General features: G+C 45.9%; 1 long non-coding RNA gene across 1 annotated transcript in view; it reads left to right on the top strand.

Annotated features, from left to right (window-relative positions):
• Positions 1-9,833, top strand: part of LOC147913690 (uncharacterized) — a 29,147-nt gene extending 19,314 nt beyond the window's left edge. Inside the window, exons 2-3 of the long non-coding RNA XR_015548638.1 lie at positions 1,974-2,062; positions 9,408-9,833. This is a non-coding gene — a long non-coding RNA (uncharacterized LOC147913690). The remainder of the gene's footprint in view (positions 1-1,973; positions 2,063-9,407) is intronic.
• The last annotated feature ends 8,622 nt before the right edge of the window (positions 9,834-18,455 follow it).

Here is an 18,455-nt window from a genome sequence, read left to right as displayed (position 1 = left end):
CTAAATTGCATTGTTCTGGGTGGTACCCTGAAGTCAAATATATAGCACAGTTTTATCTGTTCTACCAGTGAATTGGAAAGGAGTAGAAAACAAGGAACATTTGGGTCCAAATAAAAGGTTATACTTTGTTTTCAAGTAAGATGGAATTGTCTCTGAGCTATTTCCTGACATATTGCAGACAGACATAGGAAATTAAAGATTTTTTAAAAATCTGACTAGGAAAGTTCACTCTCTCAAAATCAGGTTTCAGAAAACGAAATGAACTAAACTTGCTCACGACACATATCTGAACATTACTCCTTCCAGCACTGTTCTGGGCACCAGCAGAGCCGTTCAGTTTATAAACCGACAGGGAGCCTTACGTTTGGCTCCTTACACGTATGGTGGCACATCCTCCAAACTCAAATTCTAGCAAGATAGCAAGCAGTGCTGACATAAACCTACTTAATAAAACAACCAGATTTTTATACTAAAATACAAAACACAGCTGTTACTAGAAGCCCACCAAAGAACCATAAATCCATTGGCCAAACGAATCCCTCTGATCCATAGCCTGCTGCCTTTGAGGTGGGATGTGCTGAGGTTCTGTGGAGTAGATCCCTCCAGGGTGGATGGGGATGGGAGCAGGTGGAGAGGAAAAGGTGGGCACCTCCCGCCCGTACTGTTGCACACTGGTGCGGACAGCCACGAGGAGGAAAGGCAGCTGGTATTCATTCTTTCATTCATGTTTCCGCACTTAACCGGGTATATGTTTGTGAGCTCTTCTCCTGTCTGAGCTCTCTGAAGGCAGGGCCTGAACTTCATGCTCTAGGAACACTAGGACAGTGCCTCGTGCACAGCAGGCATTTGGTGTTTGTTGACGGACAAACACCAAATGAGTGAAGGTAAAGAGCACAGGCTTCAAAACCTCAGAGTTAACTCTGCCGTGTCTTGCCTTTGAGATCATTGCCTAAACTCTCTGAGCTGCATTTTCCTCACCTGCAAGGTGGGGAGAATAACATCTAGTTCTCGGTGAGAATTTATTTAGCAAATTTACTTAGGCCTGCTATGTTGCCTAACAGGCATTCAAGGAATGTTTCGTTGCTGTGTTTTAGAGAATGTGCTAGGTGCTTCGGGGGACGGGGAGAGAAGCGGGGCAGTGGCCTTGACCTCCAGGCATTTACAGGCTTGTGGGGGCTGAATAGTAGACAGGTTATAATACAGTGTGACTAGTGCGGCCGTCCTGAGAGCCGGGGTGGGGGGAGGGACACTCGAGTCAGGCTTTGAAGGATGCACAAACTTTCCCAGCAAAGAAGAGGGGGCTGGGGGTATTGAAGGCAGAGAGAAGAGGATGTCAGAGCTGTGGGAGCGTCAAAGCACACAGCTCACAGAGGGAATGGCCAGTCGTGTGTGCTGGCTGGGGCTCAGGGCCAGGAGCAGATCAGGCTGGAGAGGGACTCTGGTCTGATCACAGTGGGCCTCTGTGCCACCCAAGTATTTGTGCTGGACATGTTGGTTAGGATGCCTGTCATTCCAGCCTCCATTTCCAGGAGAAATTGTGCCACCCAGTCAGGGAAGCTGGACTAAGCTGCTTTAAAAAAACAAAACAAAACCTTTATTCAAGTAGTTTATTTACACAGGATAAAATGATTCATTTTTATGCGTTTAGTTAAATAAGTTTTGACAAATGTATTTACCTATGTAACCCCCACCACGATCAAGATACAGACCATTTCCATCCCTCTAAAAAGTTTCCTGTGCCCCCTAGCCTCAGATAATCCCTCCCCCGCACTCCAGGCCCTGGCAACCCCTGAGATGCTTTCTGTCACTAGTGTGCCTGTTCCAGAATCTTCTATAAATGGACTCATCCCGTAGGTAGCTTTTTGTGTCAGGTTTATTTCACTCCCTCAGCCTAATGTTTTGGAGATTAATTCATGTTATTGTATGTCTTAGTAACCCATTCCTTTTCCCCGCTGAGTGGTGTTCCTTTGTAGGGCCGTGCCACTTCTGTTCCTCCATGATGGGCGTCTGGAGTGTCTCCGTTTGGGGTTATTATGGATACAGCTGCCGTGAATGTTCTCATGTAAGTCTTTGTGTGGATGTGTGGTCGCTTCTCTTGGGTAAACAGTTGGGAGTGGCATTATTCGGTCTTAGGGTATGTGTACGTTTAACTTTTATGTATTGTTTTTAAAGATTTTATTTATTTATTTTTCCCCCAAAGCCCCAGTAGATAGTTGTATGTCATAGCTGCACATCCTTCCAGTTGCTGCACGTGGGACGCCGCCCCAGCATGGCCAGAGAAGCGGTGCGTCGGTGCACGCCCAGGATTGGAACCCGGGCCGCCAACAGCGGAGCACGCGCACCCAACCGCCAAGCCACGGGGCCGGCCTTGTACGTTTAACTTTTAAGAAACTGCTGAACTGTTAGAGAGAGAAGAGAAGGAGGGGAGAAGGGAGAGAAAGAGGGAGAGAGAGGAAGGGAGAGAGCACGAGAGGAGAGCCTCCACCCATTCAGCTTCCTTCTGGCCAGGGTGGGGAATCATGGTGGGAGAAAGCAGCTGGCTTATCTGGGAGAGGAGAGGGAGCATGTGGAGGCTGGCTCCATATCACTCATCCATGCACCCACATCTGTCCCAGGCAAACCACCATGGCCACCACTAGAATCCTGAGAAAGTCCTCTCATCCCCCAACATGTGAGCCATGCAGAATATTACTCAGGACCCCACGAAAATGCCAGGTCCCCAGAAGCCTGGGGCCACATGCGGGTTGGGGCCAGGGCCCTCCGGGGCCTCCCGGGAACAAGGCTTCGGAGAAGTCAGGCAGGGCAGGAGCCCCCAGGAGCGCGGGGCTGTGTGGAGAGGTGCCCAGGGCTTCTTGAGGCCTTGCCAGGCACGGGGCTCAGGACTAGAGACCCAGTGAGTGACCTGAGGAGGCACGTCCCAGGTGAGCCCACCTGCCAGGCCCCGGAAGCGGCCAGTTCCCGCACACTCGGGGCATTCACCTCCCCTTCCCCCCCTCACCCAGCGGAGGTGGCCAGTCCCTTGCAAGTCTTGGTGGTGTAAAAAGGGAGGGTGGAACTCTCCAGTTAAGTGGCACAGCAGCAAAAGCAAAGGGAGAGAGAAAGAATAACAGTCCTGAACCCTCAGTGAGGGCCCCACCCCACCTGCGTTTCAGATGCCCCACCTTGGGAACATGGGAGAAGCCACAGGTTGGCTGCATTGTGTCCTCTGGCAGTGCAGGGTGCCCAGGCTGTCGGCCTATGCTGGGCCTCACCCTGGCCCTACTACCAGCAGGGCAGCCAGCAACGCCTTCCACCCCAGAGCAAAGTATGCAGAATGTTGTGTAAAGCAAGAACACAGTGGTTTTCAGAGTAGAGACAGTAAGAAGTTGTTCCTAATGGGCTTCCTGTCGCAATCCTCAGGGCACCTGCTCCCTGGTTCCTCCTGGATCCAACCTACCTTGACCCTGAGCCAAGTTGGCACAGGAAGTGCAGATAACATTGGGAGGCGTAGAACAGATCCTCAAAGCCAAACCTGCAGAACCAGGCAAGTCTTTTGTGAAATTCCCAGGCCAGAGCTCCGAGCCCCAAGGCCTCTTTGCACACCTGGCCCTGGGTTTGATCTCGGAGGTGGCTGCTGTTCCCCTTTGCTACTGGTTTCATGTCAGATTCAGCTCTAGGTTGCACTCTGAGCACCCTCTCGGCAGGTCCATTCTTGTAAAACTTGAAAGACCTTGACCCACCCCGGTTGCCACAGCACGCCTCTCTTTTCTGCTCCTCCAGATGAAACGCCTGGAGTGGCAGTTTCGAAAAACAGGCCTTCAGAGGCCCCACAGGGAACTTTGTCCCAAGCTCAGTTTTGTAAGAAATGTGTGTCTGTGAGTATGTGTGTACGTGTGTGAGCGTGTTTTACATACGTGTTCATAAAGTCCAAGTTTTTAGATCTTCTGTTTTGTGGCTGTGAATTTGATGTGACACGATTATGGTTAAAAATATTTGCTTGCACAAAAAGACAGATACTGTATCACTCCACTTATATGCAGTGCTTAGAGTAGTCACATTCATAGAGACAGAAAATAGAAGGGTGGTTGCCAGAGGCTGAGGGGTGGGGGAAATGCGGAGTTCGTGTTTAATGGGGACAGAGTTTCAGTTTTGCAAGATGAAAAGAGTTCTGGAGATCAGTTGCTCAACAACATGAATGTACTTAACACTTCTGAACCGTACACTTAAAAATGGTTAAGATGGTACATTTCATGTTATGTGCATTTTACCACAATTAAAAAACAATTTGCTTGGTCTAGAAGATGGTGAACGTTTTGTGCCTCTGTGAGACCTAACATGTAAGATGGCTTTGTGTGTAGGGATAGTTATCAAGTTCAAGCACTTTGCAGGCCCGCAGCAGGAATCAGAAGTTAGGCTGGGCCGTGGATGTGGTCGGGATGATCTAACAGGGGAGCTGTAGACGTGGGGTGTGGCTGCATCCCTGTGGAGGTGCGACCCCTAACAGAGCACCTCCTGGACCCCCGCAGCTTGAGTTTCTGGTTTTGGCCAGAAGTTGCTCTTGTGAGCTGCCCTTCCTCTTTGTTTCTAAGGCTGCAGGGCAGACAGTATCTCTGATTTGAAGAGGGGAAGTTCAGCACATTTATTTTCTACCAACACACGTCAGGACCACATTTTACAAGGCTTTGTTTCATTTGTTACTATTCCTGGAAAGGAAAGTTGTATGAAAATTGTTAGTGTTTTAATACAGAATAGTTTTTTTTTTAAATTTAGGGCTTATTTTGAAAAATTATGAGTTTAGTTCAAATGTATGCAGATACCTTCCAGAGAAAGTTAATACTACAACAAGTTATTCTTGATCAGATGGCATGGAGAAAATTTCTGAAATATTCACATTTGAAGATTCCCTTATTAATGAATGCCTTTGACTGAAAACTAACCCAAAACTGCTAAAATTTTCATTAGAGAGGCTTAATAAACTCGATCTCAACAAATAAAGTACTTAAATTAGTAAAAAGCTCTGAATTGAAGCATCATTTTGGGGGCGAGCTGGGGTAGGCACAGAGGAGGAAAGAAGGAAGGTGGTGAAGTCCTGCACTGGAGCAGCCAGCGAGTGCCTTCGGTTCTTTGGACATTAATTTCAGAAGTATCCTTATAATTATACTAAATTAAAGATCTCTCCAATTATAGGCCACAGATACCCACTTTCGGTGTTGAATAATTCTGTAAAGATGCTGGTTAAAATGCTGCTCTAAGACCTGAATGAAGGCATGCCATTTAACTCGGCGAGGTCGAGCCCGCTTTATACCCCGAGGGATCTGTTAGGTTGCACTGGAAGCAGCTGTTTAACAGATTCATTTAAGCAAAAGCTTTGGTTTCTTGGCTGGCAGTGTTCTCAGCAAGGAAAGCATGTGACCACTCAGGGTAAGGCAGAGTCCCTTCAAGGACGGTCAGAGGGCATATGAAGTGGCTGCTTCAAATCCACGTCCCACCCCAGAGGAACTGGCAGTCACCCTGGGCAGGGGTGAGGGCTGCTGATGATTCTGATGTGCAGCCGGGGGTGAGAAGGAGCCAAGAATTGATTGACAAGAGGATGATGACTTTGATTTTACTTCCGTTGTCTTTCTTGTGTGGGAGACAGGCAAAAAAAGAAAAGCCAGTGGGTAAAAATATTTTGGTGACCTGATAAATATCTGCTATAACTCCAGCTAATGTGTGCAGGATGTAAGTTTTTAAAGTGTTTTCGAGGACATTCTCCCCTTTGCACTCCACAATCCTGTGAGTAGGTATTGTCGTCATTATGTTTAGGGTTGAAAAAATTGACTTAGGGAAATCAGGTGAGGGCCCAGCTGGCAAGAGGCGGAGCCAGGGCTCAGACCGGCCCCATCCATCTGCCCCTTGGTTCACAGGCTGAAACAATGCTCTTCTGTAAGGCCCACCCATTCTGCTTTTTGTTCTCTGCTGCATTTCAGCTAGCTTCTGAATTCTTCTCTTATTCTTTTTCTTACTCGAGTGTAAATTGAGATCAGTGTAATTTCTGAGAAAATAGAAATTAACGGGGCAGCCAGCCTGAGAGTGGAGAGTAAGGGACGCGCTCCGTCAGTCTTGAAGCATGAAACACTTCCAGATGCCAAAATCACTTACTGCTTGCTTCACTTTGCTTGGCAGGGCTAAAATTAAATACTGCTTTCCAGTAGCTATGGTGGGAATTGAATTTTGCATCTGTCATTAGGCCCTTTGGAAATGACCTTGAAAGATAGAAGAAACTCAATTTGTGTTAGTTGGTAGAAAATATCATCAAGAAAGTAGGGACACTTGAAAACAGTTTCAACTTTTAAATAGAGGGATTTTTAAATCATAGATTTTATTTAGACAGGCAAAGTTCAAGTGTATGAAAGAGTTAGTGGTGAAAAAAAATTTTTTAATTTTCAAGCAAGATCATTTTCTGCAACTGCTGCTTGAATAACTGCTGCCACCTCATCAAAAATTTTTAGAAACTTCCAGTTTAGGCAAGAATCTGTGTTTGCTGTCTTCCATGGTCTTCTTCTAGTCACTGCCACAGTGTAATGTTCCTCAGACCAAAACCCCTGGGAATCTTTGGCCTGTAAACTGTAGTTTTTATATCATTGTGGTTCAGTTTGAAAGTGATTTTTAAATGTAAATTTTTTCAAGTTATATTTTACATTTTTATTTTATTTTATTTATTTATTTTTTCCCCCAAAGCCCCAGTAGATAGTTGTATGTCATAGCTGCACATCCTTCTAGTTGCTGTATGTGGGACGCGGCCTCAGCATGGCCGGAGAAGCGGTACATCGGTGCTCGCCCGGGATCCGAACCCGGGCCCCCAGCAGCGGAGTGCACGCACTTAACCACTAAGCCACAGGGCCGACCCTATATTTTACATTTTTAAATATTTCTTGTTTAAACAAAGAAATATTATTTCGGTTGGAGTTTAAATGAGCAGAGAGGACATAATGATTAAGAAAATTGTTCTCTGTAGCTCTTCATCACTTATTTTAAGGAGAACACTTCTGGGCCAGCCCGGTGGCGCAAGCGGTTAAGTGCGCACGCTCCAACGTGGTGGCCTAGGGTTCACTGGTTCGCATCCCAGGCGCGCACTGATGCACTGCTTGTTGAGCCATGCTGTGGCGGTCTCCCATATAAAGTGGAGGAAGATGGGCACAGATGTTAGCGCAGGACCAGTCTTCCTCAGCAAAAAGAGGAGGATTGGCATGGATGTTAGCTCAGGGCTGATCTTCCTCACAAAATAAATAAATAATATATAGCTTTTGGGCCGGCCCCGTGGCTTAGCGGTTAAGTGCGTGCACTCCACTACTGGCGGCCCGGGTTCTGATCCCGGGCACGCACCGACGCACCGCTTCTCTGGCCATGCTGAGGCCCCGTCCCACATACAGCAACTAGAAGGATGTGCAACTGTGACATACAACTATCTCCTGGGGCTTTGGGGGAAAAATAAATAAATAAAATTAAAAAAATAATAAAAAAAGAAGGATGTGCAACTATGACATACAGCTATCTACTGGGGCTTTGCGGAGAAAAAGGGAAGAAAAGGAGGAGGATTGGCAATAGATGTTAGCTCAGGGCCGGGCTTCCTCAGCAAAAAAAGAGGAGTATTGGCATGGATGCTAGCTCAGGGCTGATCTTCCTCACAAAAAAACATAAATAAATAAAATAAAATAAAATATACAGTTTTCTCCTGGCTTTGGTGGTCTCTGGGCCATCTTTGGCATTCCTTGGCTTGTAGATGCATCACTTCAAACCTTTCACATGGCGTTGTCCCTGTGTCTCTTCAGATCGTGTTTCCTCTGTGTGTGTCTGCCTCTGTGCCCAAATTTCCCCTTTTCATAAAGACACAGTCATATTGGATTAGGACCCATCCTAATGACCTAATTTTAACTTGATTACCTCTGTGAAGAGGCTATTTCCAAATAAGGTAACATTCTGAGGTACTGGGGGGTTAGGACTTCAACATATCTTTTGGGGAGGACACAATTCAACCCATAACAATTATGGAGAAGATTTGAAGGTTTTACTGCTGGAGGTTTGGTAGAATTGCCATGTTCCTAAGCTTCGTAAGTCAAGTGGAAGCTGGTGTGACACAGTAGTTCAGATTTGGGGCTGCAGTTTGGTTTCACAAGAGCACAGGGATCAACCTAGATGTTCATCACCGGGTTATTCATAATGGTCAAACAGAGGCAATATCTAAATGTCCCACAGTAGGAGGATGGTTAAGTAGATGATGATGATGACTAATATTCTTTATGGCTTACTCTGTGCCAAACATGGTGCCAGTGCCTTTCTATGAAAATTACCGTTTGTTATAAGTTATGGTTTCTCAACCTGATAAAGGGCATTTACAAAAAACCCCACAGGTAACATCATACTTAATGGTGAAAAAATAAAAGCTTTTCCCGCTAAGGTCAAGAGCAAGATGAGGATATCCATCCTCACCATTGCTAGTCAACATTGTACTGGACATTCTAGCCAGGGCAGTTAGGGGAGAAGAAGAAATAAAAGGCATCCAGATGGGAGAGAAAGTTACTGCTGTTTGCAGATGACATGATCATGTATATATAAATTCTAAGGGGGCCAGCCCCGTGGCTTAGTGGTTGAGTTCAGCATGCTCTGCTTCTGCAGCCGGGGTTCGTGGATTTGGGTCCCAGGTGCAGACCTACACCACTTGTCAGCCATGCTGTGGCGGTGACCCACACACAAAATAGAGGAAGACTGGCACAGATGTTAGCTCAGGGTGAATCTTCCTCAGCAAAAAAACAAAACAAAACAAAACAAATCTGAAGGAATTCGTAAACACACACACACAAAGTTATTAGAGCTAATAAATGAGCTCAGCAAGGCTGCAGGATACAGATCAGTACACAAAAAAGCCAATTGTATTTCAATCCAAGAATGAAATTAAGGAAACAATTCTATTTATAATAGCATCGAAAAGAATAAAATATTTAGGAATAAATTTTTAAAAAGAAGTGTAAGAGGGCCGGCCCTGTGGCTTAGCAGTTAAGTGCGCATGCTCCGCTGCTGGCGGCCCGGGTTCGGAACCCCGGGCGCGCACCGACACACTGCTTCTCCGGCCATGCTGAGGCCGAGTCCCACATACAGCAACTAGAAGGATGTGCAACTATGACGTACAACTATCTACTGGGGCTTTGGGGAAAAAGTAAATAAATAAAATTATAAAAAAAAAAAAAAAGAAGTGTAAGATTTATACACTGAAAACTGCAAAACATCACTAAAGAAATTAAAGAAGACTTCAATAAATGTAAAGACATCCCACGTTCATGGATTGAAAGACTTAATGTTGTTAAGATGGCACTACTCCCCAAATTGATTTACAGATTCCAAGTGATCCCTATCAAAATCCTAACAGGCTTTTTTTTTTTTCTTTTTTGCAGAAATTGAGAAGCTGATCCTAAGATTCATATGGAAATGTAAGGAATCTAGACTAGCCAAGACAATCTAGAAAAAGTAAAACTAATTTGGAGGATCACTACTTCCTGATTTCAAAACTACTGCAAAGTTATAGTAATCAACAGAGTGCTATCCTGGCATAAGGATAGACATATAGATGAATGGAATGGAATTGAGATGCCGGAAATAAACTCTCACTTTTATGGTCAATTGATCTTCAACAAGGGTGCCAAGATGATTCAATGGGGAAAGATTAGTCTTTTCAACAAATGGGACTGGAATAATTGTATGAAATTAGATCCCTATTTCACAACATTGACACAAATAATCAATAACTGATCTATAGATAAGAAAGATATGGGACCGGCTGGTGGTGTAGCAGTTAAGTTCATGCATTCTGCTTCAGCAGACCAGGGTTCGCCAGTTTGGATCCTGGGCGTGGACCTACTCACTGCTCCTGAAGCCATGCTGAGGTGGGGTCCCATACAGAAGAGCTACAACTCTACAACCATGATACACAACTACGTACTGAGGCTTTGAGAAGGAAAAAGAAAAAGAGGAAGACTGGCAACAGATGTTAGCTCAGGGCTAATCTTCCTGAAAAAAAACGAAAGAAAAGAAAGATAGAGTGATATTTCTTGAGCCAATGCTGAGGACCAGCCCAGAAGTGCTGTCTCCACCAGGGAAGAAAGCACTCTGGTGAAGTGTGGTTAACAGCATGGTTATATACTGTTTCAGAACAAGGAAAATATGTCAAGCATGACAGGCATATGATTTTTTTTCCCAAAGTCACAAGGAGATGTTTTGTTGCAGTTGAGCACATACACAGCAGGTCAACTCGACCTTGGTTCTCTGGGAAGAAAAGCTTATCTTCAAAGAAGTACTGGTACTGGCTCCAGAAAGGGAGACATTCATCCCTATCTGTAAAGACTGCATTTTTGCTTTGGGAAAATGTTTGAAGCAGATGTACAATGCGTGTTCAGTGGGCTGTAAGTCAGGCTGCTCTGGAAAAATAAGTTTTAGGCTGAATCCAGGTTAAACCAGAATGGCTTTCCCATGTACCTCAACATGTGAAAACTTATTATTATTATTATTTTCATCACACAGCATATACAAAAATTAACTCAAAATGGGACACAGACCTAAATGTAAGAGATAAACCCATAACAGTCTCAGAAGAAAACATAGAGTAAATCTTTGTGACCTTGGATCAGGCAATGGTTTCTTAGATATGACAATTAAAGCATAAGTAACAAAAGAAAAAATAGATAAATTGGACATCATTAAAATAAAAAAAAATTATGCTTTAAGACACCATCAAGGGCCGGCCCCGTGGCTTAGCGGTTAAGTGCTCGCGCTCCGCTACTGGCGGCCCGGGTTTGGATCCCGGGCTCGGATCGCGGGTGCGCACCAACGCACCGCTTCTCCGGCCATGCTGAGGTCGAGTCCCACATACAGCAACTAGAAGGATGTGCAACTGTGACATACAACTATCTACTGGGGCTTTGGGGAAAAAAAGGAGGAGGATTGGCAATCGATGCTAGCTCAGAGCCGGTCATCCTCAGCAAAAAGAAGAAGATTAGCATGGATGTTAGCTCAGGGCTGATCGTCCTCAGAAATAAATAAATCAATAAACAAACAAATAAATAAATAAAAAAGAAACTTGTATCTAGAATATATAAAGAACTCCTATACCTCAATGACTAAAAACACAAATACAGATGGTCCCTGACTTATGAGGGTTCAACTTATGATTATTCGACTTTCCAACAGTGGAAAAGCAATACACATTTAGTGGAAACTGTACTTGGAATTTTGAATTGTGATCTTTTCCCAGGCTAGTGGCACGCAGTACCATACTCCCTGGTGATGCTGAGCCGTGGCAGCGAGCCGCAGCTCCCAGTCAGCCCCGCAATCACAAGGGTGAACAACCGATACACTGACAACCATTCTGTACGCTGTTCCTATACAATCATTCTGTTTCTCACTTTTAGTACAGTCTTCAATAAATTACAAAAGATATTCAACACTTTATTATAAAATAGGCTTTGTGTTAGTGATTTTACCCAACTAGAAGCTAATGTCAGTGTTCCGAGTACATTTAAGGTAGGCTAAGCTAAGGTATGATGTTTGGTAGGTTAGGTGTATTAAATGCATTTTTGATTTATAATGGATTTATTGGATGTAACCCCATCATAAGTCGAGGAAGATCTGTAACCCAATTAAAAATAGGCAAAGGACTTGAATAGACATTTCTCCAAAGAAGACATATAAATGGCCAATAAGCACATCAAAAGCTAATCAGCCTCATTAGCTATCAGGGAAATGCAAATTAAAACCACAATGAAATACAACTTCACGCCCAGTAGAATAGCTAAAATGAAAAAGAATAACAAGTGTTGACAAAGGTGTGGAGAAATTGGAACCCTCATACAGAGATAGTGGGACTGTAAAATGGTGCAGCCACTTTGGAAAATAGTCAGGCAGTTCCTCAAATGGTTAAACACGGAGCTAACATACGATGCAGCAGTTCCACTCCCAGGAGAAATGAAAACATATGTCAACACAATAACTTGTACATAAATGTTCAGAGTGGCATATTTGAAATGGACTGAATGTTTAGCTTTCCCCAAAATTCATATGTTGAAACCTGTTCCCCCAACATGTTGGTATTTGGAGATGGAGCCTCTGGGAGATGATTAGGTCAAGGGGGTGGAACTCACATAAGTGGGATTAATACCCTTTTAAAAGAGATCCCAGAGAGCTCTCTCATCCCTTCCATTGTGTGAGAAGACAACCGTCACGAGGAAGCAGGCCCTCACCAGACACCCAATCTGCCGGCACCTTGATCTTGGGCTTCCGGCCTCCAGACTGTGAGAAATAAATATCTGTTGTTTGTTTATGTGCTACCCAGACTATGGTATTTTGTTATAGCACCCCAGATGGACTGAGACAATATTCATAACAGCCAAAATATGGAAACAACCCAAATGTCCATCAACTGAATAGAAAAAAAAATGTAGATTCATACAATGGAATATTATTCAGCAATGAAAAGAAATAAAATACTGATACATGCCACAACGTGGATGAATCTTGAAAACATTATGCTAGGGCCGGCCCCATGGCTTAACGGTTAAGTGCGCGTGCTCCGCTGCTGGCGGCCCGGGTTCGGATCTGGGCGTGCACCGACGCACCGCTTGTCCGGCCATGCTGAGGCCGAGTCCCACATACAGCAACTAGAAGGATGTGCAGCTATGACATACGACTATCTACTGGGGCTTTGGGGGAGAAATAAATAAATAAAATTATAAAAAAAAAAAAAAAGAAAACATTATGCTAAGTGAAAGAAGTCAGTCACAAAGGACCACGTATTGGATGCTACCATTTATGTGAAATGTCCAGAATAGGCAAATCCATAGAGACGGAAAGTAGATTCATGGTTGCCAGGGGCTGTGGGGGTTGGAGGGAAATGGGGTGTGACTGCTAATGGGTATGGAGTTTCCTTCTGAGGTGATGAAAATGTTCTAAAATTGATTGTGATGATGATTACCCAGCTCTGTGAATATACTAAAAACCACTGAATTGTACAGTTTAAATGAGTGAATTGTATCTCAGTGTAACTGTTATAAAAAGTAAATTATGGTATATCTACTTGTTGGACTATTATATGGCCATTTATTTATAAAAGAGTTTAAACTACAAAGGATATGTTCATAATACGACGTTTAGTTAAAACAATAAGGATACAAAATTGTATCATATCATCTGTCTAAATATATTTCTGTAGGAGACAGTTCTGGCAGCTCCCACAGCCCCCTTTTCCTCTTCTTCTAACCTAACAGACCATGTGACTCAGGGAAGGTGACCCAGCTCTGGAGATGATTGTTCTAAGCCAGTGGCAGGAATCCCACCCCTTTACCAGGTCCAGACTGGTTGATTAGCATATGGCGTTCCCAGTGACAGTGACTGGCTCACGATTGAGTGTGACAACCTGGCTGGCACAACCAGACTGAAGGGGAAGACGTCCGGCCCTTTCAATCATCTCCCTGCCCTGAGAGGTGAACGAGACTCTGCCCTTGCAGGTGCTGTTGCAGAAGGACCCTTGTGAGAACTCTGTGTTTGGACGGCCTGGAGGAGAGAAGCAGCCCCGTGGTCCTCTAGCACGTCCCTGGCCTCCCCAAACCTTGTTGCCTCGAGTCTTCCTGCTCCCTGAGATCACTCATAGCTATCCTTCTATTGTAGCTTGTTGGAGTCAGGGTAGTTTTTGTTATCTAATTGCAAAATCGTTGTTCGTAAGAAATATATATTTGGTCATTCAGATCATCAAAATATATTTCTCATATACATTTGGTCTTCATCCATAGTTCCTGGCTCACAGCTCTCAAAACCCTTGGAATTTCCTAAGTGTTGAGAGTGATAAACGTGTCTCTTGAGTAGGTTGATGAAGGTGACTTTTGGACCCCACCTAAGGGTGGGGGCTTGTTGCCAGGAGAACCAGCTGTGTGACCAGAGGATCAGAACTTGCAGTCCCACCCCCTGGTGTCTGGGGAGGGGGCGGGGCTTGAGTTCGAATCAATTGCCAATGGCCAATGACTTGGTCAATCACGTCTACATAATGAAGCCTCCACAAAAACCCAGAAGGATAGCTCCTGGGCCCCCTTTTTTGGAGAGCTTCCACGTTGGAGAACCAGAACACTTCCATTTGCCACTGGTCCACGGCCCCAAGCTCCACAAGGGCAGAAGCTCCTTTGTTCCAGACCTCACCCTGTGTATCTCTTCATCTGGCTATTGATTCCTATCCTTTAATATCGTTTGTAATAAATCAGTAATCTAGTGAGTCAATGGGTTTTCTTGAGGTTTGTGAGCCGCTCTAGCAAATTAATCGAACCTGAGGAAGGGGTTGTGGGAACGTCTGATTTACAGCCAGTTGGTTAGAAGCACAGGTTATAGCCTGGCCTTATGGCTGGCGCGTGAAGAGGAGGGCAGTCTTGTGGGACTGAGCCCTTACCTGTATAATCTGATTCTTTCTCCGGGTAGATGGTGTCAGAATTGAGTTGAATCCTCAGACATGCTGCTGGCGTTCGAGAACTGCTTGTTGGTATAGGGAAGCCTCCACATGCACATTGGAATTGGGTCCAGGAACCCTTGGTGCTGACAAAATCATCCTAACTAATACAATATGCGTAGAAGAAAGATTAGAAGGAAATGTATAAAAATGTAAATAGCAATTATCTTTCAGTGGTGGGATTATGGATTTTTAAATTTCTTCTCTATATTTCTCTGTTTTCAAATTTTTCTAAAATTAGCATGTATTATACTTTTAATCAGGGGGAAAACAACAAGAGTTTTTTTTTTTAAAAAAAGGGAATATAAAAGAATATGTGCTCACCAGCAGTAGCCAGCCACTGGGGGTGCATGGTCCCCAATGTCCCCTGCCTCTTTGTATTCACACCCTCATGTAGCCCTCTCATATTGTACTAGGATTGGCCAGTGTGATCAGCAATATAAGGCAGAAGTGATGACATTAGGTTATAAAAAAGACTGTGACTTCTGTCTTGGTCCTCACTTTCTCTCTTGAATCACTCTTTCTGGGGGAAGCATGCTGGCGTGTCGTGAGCAGTCCTATGGAGAGGCCACTGTACTGGGAAACTGGAGCCTCTGGCCAGTAGCCATCAAGGAACTGAGGTCTGCAACAACCATGTGAGGGAGCTTGGAAGCCACTTCTCCCACCCTAACAGAACCCTGGATGACGGCAGCCCAGCCCACAGCTTGAGTGCAGCGTCCTGAGAGCCTCTGACCCAGAACCACGTGTCTAAGCTGCTCCTGGTTTCCTGACCCTCAGAATCAATATTAGATAGCAAATGTTTGTTACTTTCAGCCACTGAGTTTCAGGGTAATTGTTCCATAGCAATAGATACACACTCTTTCACCCAGTGAGCCACTCTGGGGAAATCCAAACTTCAGAAGCAGAAGCACCACTACCCAAGCAGCTGCACCTACAGCACCTGACTCTGCAAGGAGTCCATCACCACTGCCTTTGCTTTAGAAAAATATCGGGTACAATGATTGATCATGGGGGTATCATTCTGTAGGACTATTGTACAGCTTTTGATAGGCATGAGGTAGACCTATATGTGTTAATCTGGAAAGATTCATGACATATCAAGTGGGGAGAAAAACTAAACTGCAGAGCAACATGGGTGGTATCTCGGGGCCATTGCTGGTGTGTCTCCCCAGTATCTACACTCCCCTTCTTCCTTATTCACAGGTCAGGTGCCCAGCTTAAGAAATGAATCTTGACTTCTCAGCTTCCCTTGCAGCTAGGCACGACCGCACGACGTATTTCTGGCTAATGAGATACAAGCTGAAATCTACTGAGAATTTCTGGGAAAACTATTGTTTTTCTAGTAGCATGTATGATGCTTTGATCAGAGTCAGCTGGTGTATGCTCTTATCTTTGCCTTCCCTCTTCTTCCTGCTGGGACAGGGACTCAGTGTTGTGCCCATCTCGTGACCGTGGGCACCAAAGTCACACTCTCAGGAGAGGGCAGCATAAGGAGATGGAGCGTGTGCCTCAGTGGCAGCAACAGCCCACACCATCTAACAGAACACACTTCTTATTTAAGCCACCGTTTAGGTGCTGAATGCAGTCCTCATTACCTTATCCATTTTCATGGAAAAGAAAAAAGAGAAAAGTCACGTGTGTGTGTTTGTGTGTGATTAGTTATATGAGCATAAAGATGAAGGATACATATCTTGCCATTAACGTTGACAGTTAATAGCAACGGATAAGACTGAAGGTAAAGGAGAGATTATGAAGTTTTAATGTTTAGTCTATGTTGTTTGCATTGCATTGTTACATCAAACGTTTGTTAATTTCATGATAAAATATAATAATGTCCAAAAATCTTATGAAAAGAGAGAAAGAAAGAAAAAGGGTACCACAGCATTCTGGAATTACCTGTTAGCACTCAGCCAGCTCAGGCTCAAAGCAGGTGGGGCCCCAGTGACTGGTAGGGTACTGTGCAGAGTGTGGGGGGTACCCAGGCCTGAGGAGGCTGAGGAGATGGAAGATTCAGCTCTGCAGCTAGAGGCACCACCACCAGCTCCAGAGTTGTTCCACAGTCCTTGGTGGGGAGGGTGAGGCCCCAGCCCATGAGCGTGACACTGCAGGCATCCAGGAGACTATCAGAGCCCCGCGTGGGGACAGGAGGCCCAGAGGGCCAGGTGCAGCCTGCAGAGAAGGGGATTGGCCAGAGGAAGCTGGGGTCTGGGGTAAGGGAATGCTAGGTAGGGGCCCTGACCTGTGGCCTAGCACAGCTGTGGCACTTAGCGCTGGCCCCAGGCTCCCCAAGGCGGGTCCTTGCTTTCAGGAGCAGGGCTCAGTTACCCTCCCTGCTCCAGAGGCCTGGGCTTGCAGCTGGATGCCACCATGCATGCAGTTGAGCAGGGCTGGGGCAGGCAGGAGCCAGGTGTCTATCCCGAATCACTAACCAAATCCCGTAGCCGACCGATCACATGACCTACGTCTTCTCAGTCAGCGGCTCTTCACTTCCTGGGGCCTCTATGGCACCCACTGCGCAGCCAAGGATTTGGGGGTGGGGCGACAGTGCCGTGCTCCCAGGACTGCCTCCCCTGCCTCCCTGCTTCAATTTCCTCTCTTGTGGCAGCCAGGGGCTTCCTGTTCTTTCTAGCTGTCTGAGCAGCTTCCTCTTTTATCTCTCAACATCTTGCAGCAAGTGTCTGGATTGCCTCTGCTCTTGGAAACTCAGGCTGGGACCAAACAGAGAGCCTCCGGGACTGTTCACAGTTGCGTCATGGAAGGAACGGCTGCTCGGCTGGGCAGGGCCCAGCTAGGTTCTAGGGGAGCCCAAGGAGGGAGGCTGCCATTTTCCTGAACCCGGCCTGACTGCTCTGTGTCTTCCTCATCCTCCCCACTCCAAGGCCTTCTCTCTGCAGAAAAGAGTCCTGGCTCCTAAGGCAGGGCTGCTGGAAAAGTACAGGAAGCCCCATTCACTTTGAATTTCAGGTGAATAACAAACAGTTTTTTTGGTATGTTATGTCCCAAATATTGCACGGAACATACTTATACTAAAGAATTATTTGTTGTTTATTTGAAATTCAAGTTTAACTCAGCATTCTGTATTTTCACTTGCTAATTCTGGCAACCTGATCCTAAGATGGCTCAGCTTTCAAAGTTCTAATCAGATTTCCCAGAAAGGAAAGAGAGGGGAGGAGGAGAGAGCACAAAAGAAAAGAAAAAAACTCCCGATGAAGAGAGCTTGCCATGACTCCACAGCTGCCCCTCGGGCTGGGGCCTGAGGGACCTCCTCCTGTGGGCCCAGAGAGTGATGTCACAGGAGCGAGGGCCAGGCTGGGAGGGGACACCCAGGTGCCAATCCTGGCTCAGCCACCAACCTCCTGTGCGTCACCCTGGGAGTAGCTGGGCCTCCCTGGGCTCCCAGGCTGGCATCTGTGACCTCCAGCACTCATTCATTCCTCACACTCGTCCCAAGCACTCCCTCCGTGTGCCAGACCCCAGCCTGGAGTGGGACTCTTGGGACCTTGAGCTACTGGCCAGCAGTCGGCGTATGGAGGATCTGAAAATGGATTCCCATGATCCAGGGAGATAGAATTTCTGCTGCCCTCCTTCAGACGGAGAGTTACTCAGCCCCCACTGGGCCCTGCACCTGCCCTCTTCCTGGTGCCAGTGGCCGCCCAAGGATCCACAGGGGCCACCTACCGGTGGCATTGACTGCAATGGCACTTCTCATAGTACCTAGCAGTGGCATTGCTAAAACCAACAAAAACCCCTCCATGCAGCCACTCTTTCTCCTGGAGCCCCCCAAATGGTGTCAGTGAGCTCCCGGAACAGCAAGGTGTTCTGGAGGGACCTGCTTTGACTGGACCAGCTGGGTTGGGTTGGATCGAGGCAAGCTTGGTTGTCCCAGATGCCCACCCATTAGTGTCCAGGGGCTTCAGATCACCTGGTGGGCCAGGGACCAGATGAGGTGGGAGTCTTTGAGTGA

The sequence above is a fragment of the Ceratotherium simum genome, chromosome 26 (assembly GCF_057802395.1).
Source record: "Ceratotherium simum simum isolate JZ-2026a chromosome 26, ASM5780239v1, whole genome shotgun sequence".
Lineage (NCBI taxonomy): Eukaryota > Metazoa > Chordata > Mammalia > Perissodactyla > Rhinocerotidae > Ceratotherium > Ceratotherium simum.
This window is presented reverse-complemented; position numbering and strand designations above follow the sequence as displayed.